Source organism: Muntiacus reevesi, chromosome 22 (assembly GCF_963930625.1).
Source record: "Muntiacus reevesi chromosome 22, mMunRee1.1, whole genome shotgun sequence".
In the NCBI taxonomy this organism is placed as follows: Eukaryota; Metazoa; Chordata; class Mammalia; order Artiodactyla; family Cervidae; genus Muntiacus; species Muntiacus reevesi.
The window spans coordinates 44627902-44642593 of NC_089270.1; the positions used below are offsets into that span (position 1 = coordinate 44627902).

At 53.6% G+C, this 14692-nt stretch overlaps 1 protein-coding gene and 1 long non-coding RNA gene across 7 annotated transcripts in view; one reads left to right on the forward strand and one right to left on the reverse strand.

Moving 5' to 3' along the window:
• The window catches only part of PDGFRA (platelet derived growth factor receptor alpha), a 48922-nt gene extending 42229 nt beyond the window's left edge, over positions 1–6693 (reverse strand). Inside the window, exon 1 of one of the 6 annotated variants that reach the window (XM_065913963.1) lies at positions 6529–6693. The gene's annotated coding sequence lies outside the window, so the exon portion shown is untranslated. Of the gene's footprint in view, positions 1–2914; positions 3073–3790; positions 3814–5361; positions 5842–5865; positions 5885–6108; positions 6128–6528 lie in introns of those variants that run through there. The other 5 variants (XM_065913969.1, XM_065913968.1, XM_065913964.1 and 2 more) reach the window with 5 other exon arrangements.
• Positions 6694–8989: 2296 nt separating this feature from the next.
• On the forward strand, positions 8990–11389 carry LOC136152713 (uncharacterized). Its single transcript, XR_010660272.1, has 3 exons — positions 8990–9069; positions 9729–9768; positions 11269–11389. It is a non-coding gene; the product is annotated as an uncharacterized lncRNA (long non-coding RNA).
• Positions 11390–14692: the final 3303 nt, after the last annotated feature.

Consider the following 14692-nt stretch of genomic DNA (forward strand, 5'->3'; position numbering starts at 1 on the left):
CTGGAGTGAGAATCTCTAGGAGTGGTGTTGCTATTTCCACTGCTTTTCTACTCTGGGAATAAATGCTCCTCCTGAATCAATAACCCCTATCCCAGTGCTCATCCAAAAGTCAGACGTGCAAATATAATTGGGTTGCAGATTCAGAGAAACATGGCATGTTATGAATCAGCAATAATAAATCACTTTGCAAGGTGGAATGATGGATTTCACTCCAAAAAAATTAATCATAATCATTTCTCTCATGCCAACTGTATGTTGGACTTCAGTCACAATCCTCTATAATCACAGCTCATCGCCACTGGTTAGAGAAACAATCAGAGAAAAAAGATCTCTGCTGTATTCACGCTCAGGCAATAAGTGTGGCCTCCCCTTCCAGCCCTCATTCTCATTCGTTTCTCCTCGCAATAGATGCTATGATAGAAATGGCACTGGACTAGGCTTTGATCCCACATCTGACACCTAGTCTACCCCTCGGAAGCTCAGTCTCTCCCTGTAAATCAGCATGAAGAATACCTGACTTGCTGACTTGCCTTTATGCATTATTATAAAGACTGAATTCAAAAAAAAAAAAAAAAGACTGAATTCCACACAGTTTAATTAAAAGGGCTTCAGAAACTGCAGCTGTTGGTTTTCATGCAGCCTCTTTTTCTATAGGTTCCAAAGATGTCTTAGACAAGAGGGACATCCGAGTGGCTACTTTAACGTCTATTTACTGAGAGAGTCAGCAGCTGCACCACCTGTGTTAGTGGAGGACTGGGTCTGAACTCCGCTACAGGGAAGCCTGATAAAGCGATCAAGACTGTTCCTAGCTGAATCAATATACATACAGTCATGTAAACAGAGAAAAAAATCTGTTTGCAGCCACTATTCTTTCTCTTTAACACACTGCCATGCCCGTCCCTGCAAACAGAAGCAAAGAGCCATTAACTATGACTCTACAATCAAAATCAACACGCTAAGCTCGAGAGCAAACAGACGGCAAGCAACCCAGGGGCACCATTCCCAGAAGAGAGAGCAGGCACGCTCCTCACAAAGCCAGAGCGGGCTTCCGGATCACCAACTGCTCAGAGCCGCTGCATATTGAATTTCACCCCACCCTGGCATGATTAGAGGCCACTGAGGACTCTCTCACAGTCCCAGAAGCCGCTGACGACTTCAAGATTCAGCTTTCCGAGGTTCAGTTAATTTCAGCTCTCCTTAGTTAATTCTAACTGTGAAAATGACATGTGCTGCTTTTCTTCCCTGGGACAAACATTCCTGGGACTTCAGTCCAGGCGGTCCAAACGCTGGTCCTCCCTGCTGGCAACTTGAGTGAGGGAGTGTTTACTGGGATCTGCACCTCACCAGAACCTGTTCTGTTGTTTTTATCTTCTTGAGTTCCATTAGACATTCCAGTGCTGGGTGGGAGAGGCACTATTTTGACATGGGAACATTTTATGGGACAGTCTGAGCTCATAAACTTTTCTGCTCCCCTGTACCAGATATTTAACCAGGGGAGACTGAAATGTCACTTCCTGTTGATTGTCACCAAACTGGTGTGACACCCAATGGGACAACCTTAGGTGCAGCAGCTTGTAGTACACTTGAGGCTCACCAAATCCCCAACACTAGGGCTTCACTGTAAAAGAAAACTGCAAAAACTGACCAATCTTCTTCGCAGGTCTGCTCTGATAACCCGATGTGGTGGGCCAACACTTTGCTCATTAGGTAAATACATAGGATTAACAACTGTGGCGAAAGACTACCCACAAAGTCCATAAAATAAGAACTGTCAGTCCAGTGACTCTTGTAGCTTCACAGAAAACGAAAACTTGGTCCTACCGGACTGAAAAATGCATCTTGGTGATGCCACGAGTTGCTTAAAATCTCCGCGAGGCCGATGCCAGCAAAGGATAGTTGCAGTTCTCACATAAAACCAGCAGGTGGCAGTATTAGTCCAAGAGACAGACGGTCCTCGGGGTTCGCGGGGACGCAGATGGCTGCTACAAGTTCTGTGTTAACCTGTCCCAAATCTTCCAATCTCCTACTTTATTAGGTTGCACGTTTAGGTTTCGTGGTGCCCTCTGTTCAAAGCCGGTAGAATAGAAGCTGGGCAGTTGCCGGTGAAAAGGCTTAACGTTTTGCTGGGGCCCAAGAGAATTCGCCAGACTTCATCACCAGCACCGTCAGCATCATCCCTGCCCGCGGGGTCGGCCGGGGCGACTGAGCTTCGGGAGCCAGGAAAATGGCGCTGCCATTCCAGGTCGCAAAGGTTTGGAAGGTTCAGCAGGAAAAGTCACTCGCGAGTAGCTCGAGTGGTCAGGGTTTTGTTTAGCCAATGTGCTCCCCATCTCGCAGTCTCCACCCGTTGGGGGGAGACAGACCACCGCGGCCGCGCTAGGCGGGTCCCCGACGCCGCGGCCAGGCGCGAGCTGCCGGGTCTGTTCGCAAGTCACTGTCACCGCCTCGTAAACCCCGAGGCGGGGGGCGCGACGGCCACGCAGCCTGGGAATTGCGGGCTGATTGGGAACGACTGTTCCCGTTGCACAATAACGCGGGGTCGTAAAACAAACAAACAGCAACAGGCCGCCTGCGCGGCAGGAGGACTTTCGAAGGGCCAGAAAACAGAAGTCGCCCCCTCCCCCCAAAGGAGTGCTCGGGACCCTACATCCTCCGCTTGGCCACATTTCACCATTATGACACCCCCTCCCCTAGCCCCAAACCCGGGAACCTCCGCCCCTCTCGCACACCCAGAGCCTCCAAGGCAGACAACGTGACTGCAAGGCGTTGCTTTGGGGCTCCAGGAGAGGGCAAGGTGACCGAGGTCAGTTGTGTCCTGGGTCCCAGCGCAGCGCTCCGACCCCCCGGGGCTGGCGGAGAGCCGGACTGCGCGCCGGACACCCGCTAGAGGGCGCGGCAGCCGCGCGAATCTTACCCCGCTCGCTCCTCGCTCCTCGCTCCCGCGGTCGCTCCGGCTCCGGGTCCCCGACAGCGCAGCGGGGACCGCGGCTCGCCCACCTCGGCAGGGGAGGATCTGCGCTGGCACGGTCCGGCCCCGCCACGCCCCCACAAGCCCCGACGGGCTGCGGTCCACGCCCTCGGCCGCTCAGTCACCCTGAGGTTGGGGACAACGACCGCCCGCTCCCGGCTTCAGCGTCCGCAGCCGCCGCACTCCCAGCTTAGAGCTGCGGCGGCCGCTGCGCCCGAGACTCGACGCTCGGCCTTCGCATTGTTTTCGGCTGAGACCTGAGCCGGGGGCCGGACGGGGTGGAGGGAGAAGGACCGAGGGGTTTAGGGTTACAGTCGCACGCCAGCGCCTCCTATGGGTCTGAAAGCGCCACGGCCGCGGACAGCTGCGCGGAGAAGGCTGCTTGGAGTTGAGGCTGCGCTCCCTCCGCTTTAGAGAACCCAGCCTCCCCCACTGCGTCCCCCTCGCCCGACGCTCGCTTTGCCCGGGTTGCCCTGTGCACACACGCTCCGCCTGCGCCTCTCGCTCCTCTTTCGCGGGGAAGGGGTAGACTGCAATAGGTGGGGAATTCCGAGGTCCTCTATCCCTTGCAATCTATATTTCCAACGGATCCCTGGCTCACTGTTCAGCTGAAAACAAAAGGGAAGTGCCATCGATCCATTTCAGCAAAATACAAGCACCAGCAGAGCCCTAGAGCACTTTAGGGAAAGCAATCTGCCCGAGCTCTGCATCCCGCGCGGAACCCAAGATCGCAAAACCTTCCCCCTCTCCCCTCGGACCCCGACGGCTGAGGCTGCGCGCGGACCCCATTAGACTAGAGGCCAGGGAGATTGAGAGCCGCACCTTTCGGCCACTAAGCAGGCTTTTAGCTTTCCTCCCAGAATTGCCACTTCTCCACCAACGTGTAGCAGTCGCAGCTCCCTGGAGGCCAGAGGGAGTCCCACCCACCGGGGTCTGCAGTAAGGCGCCGGCCACCACGTCCCCAGGACGCGTCCCGGCACTGCGCGCCGCCCACGGCCGGTCCCCAGGAGGCGCAGAGCCGGCCCGCCTCGGCGCCAGACGCGCTTGCAGCTGGAAAGCCTGGCCCCGATGCCCCTCCCCTTCCCCCCTCCCCAGACCGCGCCCCGGAGGAAAGCGGACCGGGGGCCCGCAGCCGGGGCTCCGCTTCGAGCCCCTCTCTGTCCAAAGACTGGCGCTTCCCGCTGCCTTCTCCCACCTCGTTTTTCTGTCTCCCCCCGCCACCACCCGTCGCGTTGGAGTCCAGCTACACTCGGGTCAAACCCAAAACAAGACTGTCCAAGGGCCCGAAGTAGGGACTCATAGGGTGTCACTGAGCCTGTCGGGGAGTGGAGCAAGGGCCCCCTTGACCGAGAGGATTGTGGAGGGGAGAAAACCCAGAGGGAAGGAGAAAGACGAGAGAAGGAAAGGAGCAAAGCAGCCGCACCAGGGGGGTCAGAGGGAGGTGGGGCTTGGGGGTGGGAGGGGATGTTAGAACCGGAGCCAGCGCGTCACCGAGGAGGCGCGCACGGCCGGGGAGCCCCTTCCTCCCCTCCAGGGGTCCCCAGGCTCGCCGGCCTCTGGGCTGTTAGTCCGGTGAGCTGGGCGGCTGATCGTCGCGCCCCGTTTGCCCCGGATGTCTCTCCCCGCTCTAAAAAGCTGCCTAGTTCTGTTCGAGAGCGACAGTGCGGAGGCGAGTCGGTCCAAAACGTTGAGCAATTCGGCTGAGGAGCCAAAAAGCCATTTCCCACACAGCGCAGCCCGGGGCTTTTCTAGGCGGCCGGGCTGGGCGCGGGGCAGTCCGGACCTGATGGGGGTCGTTCGCGCTCCCTCTCCAGCCTCCGTTTGTCTCTCCCGTTGGAGATGGAGGAAGTGGCAAGTTCTCCCAAGCACTCTTTCTGCACGGCCTGGGGTCCTAGCAGGGCTGGGGGAAGCAGTGTGGAGGGGGCGCTCTGGCTGCGGGAGAGGCAAGGCGGAGACGCTTGGCCCGGCTACTTCACACCTGGCCAGGAGGCCGAGGTTCCTGGTCCCTTTAGGCAGCGGTCGAGTCACACTCCCTCTCGCTCTGAGCCAACAGAGACCCTTTCCGAACTGAACCGCGGGTCCCAGTTGTTTCCGAGCCAAGGGGAAGCTGCCCGCTCCCTTGGCGCTGTCTGGAGAAGTTAATCTCATGTATAAAAGCCTATTTCCATGGGGATAGACGATGGGAGAAGGTGGGGCGCGAGGAGACCGCTCCGGGGCGAACAGAGGCTGGCACAGGGAGTGAAATACATACAGTGAAATACAGGGACCCTGGAGAGGGTGAAGCAGCGCTGGGCCAGTGCAGGCGGCGAGCGCCCCGCACCCCTGTGCGGGAAGGGGCACGGGTGCCCCGAGGCAAGTGGGAGGGCGGCTCGCCTCCCGTGTCTCCGTCTTACCTGGGAACCAAGTTTCTCCGCTCCGAGTTGTCCCTAACTTCCCCCACAAGTTCTCCACTTTTTTTTGGCGACCTTCCTTCTTTCCTTCCTGCGGCCGGGACTGGCTAGCAGCAGAGCTCCGGGCTTGGCAAAAATCGGTTCCACCGAGGAAGGGGGTGCGCAGAGATTGCTGGGGGTGGAGACCACCGCGTACAATGAGGGCCCCTTGGAGCGCAGTTCGAAATTCCTCAAATCCCAGTTGCTGGAATGCGAGGCGACGACGACTTCTTCACTCGGGGCCAAATGTGTTTGTCATTACTCCACAGACCGCCTGCCTGCCCGCCAGCCCGCGCCGCCGGCGCCCCCGCGCTAAGCGCGCAACCCGAGCGCGCGGCGGGGCTGGCGCCCTCTCCCCCTCGCACTTCACTGATCCCGCAAACCACGGATGCCCAGAACCCTCGCCCAGATCGGCGCCCCCTCCGCTCGCCTCGCAGCCGCCACGGTTGTGCTGAGTCTGGCCCTTACCGGGCGCAGCACGGTTCCGTCATTACGCGCCCCGGGTCGGCGCCGTGTGCGCCGGGTGGGCACCCCAGGGCCGGCCCTCTCCAGCCGAGCCCTTCACGCCTCCCCTCCCCGCAACCCCTTCCGCTCCCCACTCCGCGCTCGTCTCTCCCCACCTCCCTCCGTCCACCAGCCGCGCTCCACACCGCCGGCTGCAGTGCCGTCCCGCCAAACCGCGGACGAGGAATGAAAATACTCATTAAAAACCTGTAGCCTTCCAGGACTCCATGCCAAGAAGAGAGCGAACACCTCTGCCCCCACTCCCAGCACTGCTTGGTGCTCGTCCCAGGATACAGGAATATCATCCCCAACCCCCAAAAGAAACCTCAAAAATGTAAGCCTCAACAATTTCTTTGGGAGGCCATAGAGTTGTTAGAAAAATACTGCTTTTAAAAATAGGTCTGGAAAATGTGTTTTTTTTTTAAACCCCTAGACTTTCGAACTCTATGGTTATCTTCCCTCCAAGTGAAGTTTATTCAAAATAAATTACTCTCTGGACATACAACTAGAATTCGACTCCAATTTTTTTCTTCCATCGCCCAAAGTTTGAAGTTACTTCACTTCTAGCCCAAAGAGCCTGATTAGGGATTTCTTTTAGAAACAAAAATCCTTTTTCTCCTCCCTTACCTTCTCCTCCAATGTCAATTCGCAATGAAAATCCTACATGAGGAGAAAAATTGTGTCCACGGCCTGCAGCGCTCTCCTGCAGTCCCCTCCTCTGTTTCTCTCCCTCTAGCTCCAACTGTAATGGGCTCAAAAACCGCGTTTTGTAATTGATTCAATGTTATAGTCCATCCTTCTAAAACTAATCATTTGCTCTAAGTAAATAGCTGTCAGGAAATGAAGCCCCCCCTCCCCTTGGCCTCTTCAAAATAAGAGTTTCCCTCGAACTCCGTGCGCTCCGAGTCTTCCAGCCTCCAGATTGCGCCTTCGCTTTTCGCTCTTACGCAATCAGGGGGTCCAGCCCCAACCCCCAGACTTCGACAACAACTGGGGGGCGGAGAGAAGCCGACCAGATGGGGTGGGGGGGAGGGGGAGGTGTTGATGCTCTGCCGGGAAAGAGGTTCGTGAAAATACAAACTGCCCATCATTTCCAAAATGAGTTTGCCTCTTGATTTGGGGGACAGTTGCCTACACTGCTATGTTGCTTTTTGTTTTCTTTGAAAGGAAGAAAGGAAACACGTAAAATTGCAGTTAATGCCCAGAGAGAATGTAAATCTGGAGTCGAGAAATGTCCCTTCTTTAGAAACTCCTAGCCCACCTAGAATCCGGGCCGTCGGGAGAGCCGTTGCGTCGTTTTGAACCTGGGGTCTTTTAGGGAAAGTGCCGTTTAGTTGCTAATCCTCTAATGGGATTAGGCAAGCTGTTGAGTCTAATATTAAGATGATGGGTGGTTTTTTTCTTGGGCGGGGAGGGGGTCTGCTTTGGTTTGGTTTGATTTTGTCTCAAGACAAATTTGAAGTAGGGTACAAAGAGTCGAGGGTCTGTCGTAGGTTTGGAACTTTCTCCGACAGAACGACCTTTACTCTCTTAAAGCACTTATCTTGTCTTGCCTTTGTTTTCATGGTTATCTGGGCGAGGTTGTCCTGGCTTCTATCACGCACACAAAAAGGCTCAGGCTTGATCGTCTGGGGAATCTTCGACAACCAGCCTGCCACCTCCGCGTTCAGGGGGAGGATGCAATTTGACTCTTCCCGCACCCCCTCCCGCCGCGTGGGTCGGGCCGTACGGGTACTCTAGGGATAAGAGGGGAGCCCCCAACTTAGCCCTGGGGCGCCAGGCAGGAGCCTAAACCGGGAGAGGGCGATCCTGCTCGCGAAGGAAAGGGGGCGCTGACGCTCCAGGAACCAGACCTGGGCAGAGTGGGGCTTCCCAGCGAGGGCGGGGGAGGGGAGCGCATTTGCTCTCCCCACCTTCTCTAATTTCGAATTCTCTAGTTGGGTGGAGGGCTCACCTTTTACCACCACCCCACTCTCCCCCCACACCATCACCACACACACCCTTGACAGTGGCCAGGGCGGCCTGGTTTAGGCCGGAATGTGGGACAGCCATCACCCTCTCCCTTATTTAGAGAGCGGACACGGAGCAGCCTGCAGGGGATGATGTTCAGAGAAGACTCGAAGGGGTGCTGTGTGAACTGCGACCGGCTCCTGGGGTGTCCGGTTCGCGAGGACGCCTGAGGCTGGGCTAGGGGCCTCATTCCCCCAGTCCTTCTGCGCAGCCGCCTCCCGTGCATCTTCAGTTCGGGTGACTGCACTGCTCACTATTACTTCCACATGTTCCTTCAGGAAATCATTGAAGGCAAATATATGAACAGCCCCTTGTTCGGAATGCTAACAGGATACCGTAATGTTTGTAGATAACGAACGGGGACTAAAGAACCCCCCAAAATCGGAGTGCGGAATAATAGGGGGAAAGCGGGTGCTGGCTTTCATGCTAATAATAAAATCCAGCTAAGATACAAATTTCTCTACCAAGAACTCAAGAGGGTAGGAGGCGAGGCAGGGCGCAGGGCCTACCCAGTAAGGCTTGCTTTGCTGCTACGATATTGCCAGCCCGGTCAAGCCGGGATCTCCAGGACGCAGGCCTCTGCTCTCCCCGCCCACAAATGGTAACTTCACAGTTCCTTTTAGACGCTTAAAGGGACCCGAAAAGCCGACTGGGCGGGGGTGTCTTGGGCCACAACTCCTCGCGAGTTTAAAACAGAGAGGACGGATGAGCAAGTAAGCACCCAGTTGTCCTTCTGGTAGTAATTACCTGCCTAATTTGAATGATGCCTTTGTTATGATCATTAACAAACATTTGCTAAAGGTTTCCATGTGTGACATTCCAGAAGGTTTAAAGGCCTGGGGAGCTGACTCCGGGGATGGAACACCGGTGGGGGGTGGAGCAAGGGAAGCAAATGGTTGGGAGATTTCCCCGAGCCTGGGGCCGAGCAGATAGAGGGAGGTCAACATCTGCCTCCCCAGCAAAAGCAAAATAAACCCACTGGTCGGGAGCAACCTCGGGGCTGGAGGCCCACGGAAAGAGGCGGTTCGTCCCTTAAAGCGAGTTCTGCCCACCCGCCCCTCCCACTGCTCATAGGCGGGTTTGAATCTTGCCGTCCGCCCTCCGCCGCGGTTCCGCGGAGTGACTGCGCGCGTCCGTCGGCAGGGGCGTCACGGGGAGGTGGGCGAGGCGAGGTTCCCTGTCCCCGTGTTGTTCTAAGATCCTTCCAGATTGCTCCCCCGATGCCCGGGGTCCTGGGTGGTCCCGGAGCCGCAGCCGGCAAGGAATGCCTCCTGGCCGAGGCGAACTGAGGAGTCTCTTCTCCGTCTGCTTCTGCCCAGGGCGTTGCGGGGTCCCACCACCCCGAGCGGAGGGTGACCATCGCCGGCTTGGGTAGTTGAGCGAATGCCCCAGCCCCAAGACGGATTTTGATTTTAACCTCTTGTGTTTTTCCCTTGAGAGCTCATCATGGAACTACGAATGAGGGTTTGTTCCCCAAACCCGCAGTCGGGGCGGCTGCGACCTTCTGGGAAGCAGGCCCAACTCGAGAGATGGGGAAGTTAGGGGAAGTTAGGGGAGCTCGGTGTTCCGGCGTGGCCTTGCGCGTCTAGGCCCTCAAGGGGCAATGAAATTGGAAGCAAGAGATGGAGCAGAGCCAGCCATCAAAAAGAGCCCCCCACTCAAGGTTTTTAAAACCAAATCCAAATGGTCCCTGAAAACAACCAAAATCTCTCCCTGCTCTGCCTCCCCGGCCGCAGCCCCGGGTAACACCTTTGGGTTTCGTGGGCGTTTCCCCGCTGAGCTGGCTTTCTGTTTCTCTTCTCTTCCCGGCGCTCCAGCTCCACCCCCCAATTCTGCTTTCCTCGGACAATTCAGAAGGTACTTGGGCTTTGGAAGCTCTCTGATTACAGCAGTTATCAAAGCCGATAGTAGCGAAAATCACCTTTAAACCAAGTCGCAGTTGGTTTTTCAAATGAAGTTGGGGGTGAGGGGGAACGCATTTCTAGCTTTTTTTTTTTCCCCCCCTAGCTTTCTGAATTGAAAATAAAGGGCCATTTAGTGTTTGGGGGGGCTGGGAGAGGCGCTAACTGTCCCTTTTCCCACCTTTCAATTCTTGCCTGAGCCTGGAAGAGACGCCTCCCTGGGTCTGCGAAGGGACCTTAGTGAGGAAGGCTCCGAGAAGGATTGCGGATGGGGGGGGGGGGGGGCGGTCCCCGTCTTTGCCTCGGGTCTGCCCCAGCTGAGGTTTGGAAGCTTGCTCTAGTCCCTGCAGCTCAGAATACAGAGGCCCAAGTCTTATTAAAAGAGGAGAAAGAGGGTCCAGACAGGCTCGTGTATCTTGGGGCGACAGTTCTCTCCGGGACCCCGTACACACCTCCTCCTCTTGCCGGGGGCTGACTAAGGGCGCAGGGTCTCTTCTGGGTTCCTAGAGGCTTTCTCTTCAAAGCTGTGTCTCCAAAGAGAAATCCAAAGCCGTTCCCCCTGGCTGGAGACCAGACGCGCCTCTGCTAGGGCCAGGGTTCCTACCACCTTGGCCTGCTTGTGGACCCGAGGGCCACAGACTGTGAGCTCGGGTTCCCACCCTGACAAGCCCAGGGAGGGGCTAAGATCCTCAGAGCTGAGAAAGACGTGGTGGGCCTAGACCCCTCTGGGTCGGATTCTTGGATACCCTCTTCCTAGGGAGAGTGCCGGGCTTTCTCAATATGGAGAGGTTGTTTTTGCGCCACCTACTCCCCTCTCCTTCTGTTAGACCTTAGCTTTTAGTTACTTTTAATTTGAAAACCGTGTGAGGGGAGGGGGAGGGATGGAGGAGATTGGGAGGTCTGCTCTTTATTAGGGGCCTCAGCATCCAGCTTTCCAACTCACAGCTGTGGCTTGGGAGGGGCAGGAGGGCTGGCTCTGTTGAGGTCAGCTTGACTGAAGAAAGGGCCTTGTCCTCAGGAGGACCCAGGAGTAAAGCGAAAAGCTTCCAGCAGAAACTGCTGTGCAAAGCCAGTGGAACCTGGGATCCACAGCTACATTAATTATAGTACAGAAGTTTGAGTGCCAGCCACATTATTTAATCAGGGTATTATTTAATCCCCCGAACAACCCTGTGGGTTGTGCACGATTACCCCCAATTAACAGATGAGCAAACAAAGGCAGAGGGGTTAAGCAGCTGGTGCGCCGCAGCACCAGTTTCTGCCTAACTGTGTCCTGGGTTCCAGTTACAGTGTGGTCTAGTCAAGACAGGTCATGCCTCTGAGCCTCAGTCTCCTCATCTGTATGAATGGGCATGTCTGCACTTTGTCCCCAGGTTGTTGAGAAGGTTAAACAGTATGAGGCAGAAGCAGCCCAGGAAGGCACTGGATAAAGTTTCTCTTCCTCTCCTTTCTTCAGGCTTTTTCACAGGCACCGTCACTGATGACGCCTCTCCAGGTCCCTGCTTCCCCTGGATTGGCCTCGAGAGCTGCGTGAATGCCAGTCTAGTTTTCTAGTTCATGGTCTCAATTAAAGGTGAGGCAGGGGCATCTTGGTTCCTATTACCCATCAGTGTCTCATGCCCTCTCAAAAACTGGGTCCTAGGTCAGAAGGCAGCAGGGAGCCGGGAAGGACCAGAAAAAGCAGACAGGATGAGAAGACAGGCCTGACACCTCCAAGAAAGGATTTGTAGGAAAGTCAGGAAGCAGGGATGCTGAGGCCTCAGTCTCAGGGAACGCGCAGTGAGGATCCGTGGGGGAGCCTCTGGGGCATCTTGTAAGGTTGTGCACCAGGCACCCAGACTTTGAGAGGATGCACTTGGTAGGTCAAGGTGTGCCATGCCTGCATCTCGCACACAGTCACCTTCCTCCACCAGACATCTGCCAACCTTGATTTTGGAAGTTTCTCTTCCAGTTTTTCAATTCATTAAAGCTTATAGCACATCTAAAACTAACACAACATTGTAAATAAGCTATAATATATTTTTTAAAAATTCAAGTAAGTTAAAGAAACAATGGCATGTGCCAGTCAGAGTTTGCTCTCCACTTAGAGAGTTGATTCAGGGAATTCCCTGGTTTGCCTTCCTGGGTAGCACTCGTCGTAAAGAACTGGCCTGCCATTGCAGGAGACAAAGAGACACGGGTTTGATCCCTGGGTAGGGACAATCCCCTGGAGAAGGATAGGGGAACCCACTTCAGTATTCTTGCCTGGAGAATTCCCACGGACAGATAAGCCTGGCTGGCTGCAGTCCATAGGGTCACAAAGAGTCGGAAACGACTGAGCGACTTAACACGCCCACTGGTGGTCCAGTGGTTAGGACGCAGCCCTTCCACTGCTGTGGGACCAGTTTCAGTTCTTGGTCAGGGAACTAAGATCCAAGCCATGTGACACCCCCCCCCCGCCCCCACCCAAAATAAAGTGAGAGAGAGAGTTGATTCATTGATTGAAGAAACATTTAATGATCATATGCCTTGTATCTGGCTCTTTATTAGGCATTAGGGTTGCAGTAGTAAACAGAATGGATATGGTCTTTGCCATGAGGGAATTTGCTACAATATTCTTGTCTAGCTACCAGTTCTCCTCACCCTAATCGCTGCAGCCTCACTGCTGGGTATTGAGAGGGGCCCCATTAGAATAACACTCATTATTTTCATGAGACTGTTAAGAAGGTTAAAGAAGGCAGACCTATTGAGTCATGAGTCACAGAACCCCACCCCACCCCACCCCCTAACTCTCCAGAATGTGTACAACTGGGATCTCCAGCCTGGCATGAGAGGAGCTTGTGTGTGTGTGTGTGTGATAGTCACTTAGTTGTGGTGTCTGACCCTTTGAGACCCCATGGACTGTAGCCCACCAGGCTCCTCTGTCCATGGGATTCTCCAGGCAGGAATACTTAAGTGCGATTGTTGTTTCTTTCTCCAGGGGATCTTCGTGACCCACGGCTGGAACACAGGTCTCCTGCATTGCAGGCAGATTTTTTTACCATTTCAACTACCAGGTAAGAGGGGAACTTATCTTTATCCAATTCAAGACAATAAATATGTACTGAGCCAAAAATTCCCAAGACTCTAGATCAAGGGCTGAGGATACAGCCCTGCCTACATAGAGTTTGTAGACTAGTTGAACAATCAGTTAAACAGGAAGTTGGAATATAGTGCTATCAGTGAATGCTAGGGTGCACGGTGTTGTCAAAACACATAGGAGGAGCCTAACCCCAGCTCAGAGTTTGGAGAAGATGTCTTAGAGGGAAGAAACATCTCCTTTGTGAACCTAAGAATAATCTAGTTCTGGAAGACTCTCATGGACGTGAGCTTAGAGATGAGAGACAGCCTGAGGTAATCAGCTGTGAAAAAAAGTTTGGAATGACTAGAACTTGTAAGGGTCCAGATGGCTAGGAGAGAAAAGGAGCCAGATCCAGAGGCCTTCCAGGCTGTGGTGGTGGTGTTCAGTCGCTCAGTCGTGTCTGACTCTTTGTGACCCTGTGGACCGCAGCACGCAAGTCTTCCCTATCCTTCACCAGCTCCCGGAGCTTGTTCAGACTCATGTCCATTGAGTCAGTGATGCCATCCAACCATCTCATCCTGTCATCCCCTTCTCCTCCTGCCTTTAATCTTTCCCTGCACCAGCATCTTTTCCAATGACTTAGTTCTTCACATCAGGTGGCCAAAGTATTGGAGCTTCAGCATCAGTCCTTCCAATGAATATTCAGGATTGATTTCCTTTAGGATGGACTGGTTGGATCTCCTTGCAGTCCAAGGGACTCTCAAGGGTCTTCTCCAACACCACAGTTCAAAAGCATCAGTTCTTCAGTGCTCAGCCTTCTTTATGGTCCAACTCTCACATCCATACATAACTACTGGAAAAAACCATAGCTTTGACTATAGAGGCCTTTGTCAGCAAACTGATGTCTCTACTTTTTAATACGCTGTCTATGTTTGTCATACCTTTCCTTCCAAGGAGCAACTGTCTTTGAATTTCATGAAATTAAATGAAATTAAAAGGCCTTGCTGAGTCTGAACTTAAAGCTATGGAGATTTTAGAATTGATTTAAGGACAAGTGGGACAGGAATGGAGTTGAATTTTAAGCAAGATTAGTCTGCGGGATGCCTGGAGGCATGGAGGCTACTGTTAATCTAGCAAGGGTGGATGCTTCCTTGGCCTGAGGGCAGGGAGTTTGGGGAAGTGAATCAGAGAGAGAGAAGCAGAATGTGAGCTGTGAGGGAGAGTGGAGTCCTTGGCTTGGGCTGTTGCTATTGATTCAGTTGGGGGACAAAAGGAACACAAATTTGGGAAGGAGAATTATGAGTTCACTCCTCAACATGACACATCTAAAAAAAATCAGGCAGGGAAATATTAAAATGAGAAAATCCAGAATGGAATCTTGATAACTCTGGTGTGCAGAGAAGATGCTGAGAAACAGTTAGGAATCTTAAAGAGCTATCTATGCTTACCATCTAAGTTCAACATTATAAATTGTGGTCAGACATATCAGGTTATTTTATATTTATGAGTAATTATAAATATTCTCCTATTTCAAATCCTAAAAGATGATGCTGTGGAAGTGCTGCACTCAATATCCCAACAAATTTGGAAAACTCAGCTCTGGCCACAGGATTGGAAAAGGTCAGTTTTCATTCCAATCCTAAAGAAGGGCAATATCAAAGAATGTTCAAACTAGCACACAATTGCACTCATTTTATGTGCTAGTAAAGTAATGCTCAAAAGTCTCCAAGTTAGGCTTTAGCAGTATAAGAACATAGAACTTCCAGATGTACAAGCTGGATTTAGAAAAGGCAGAAAAACAAGAGCTCAAACTGTGAATCATAGAAAAAGAGCAAGAGAA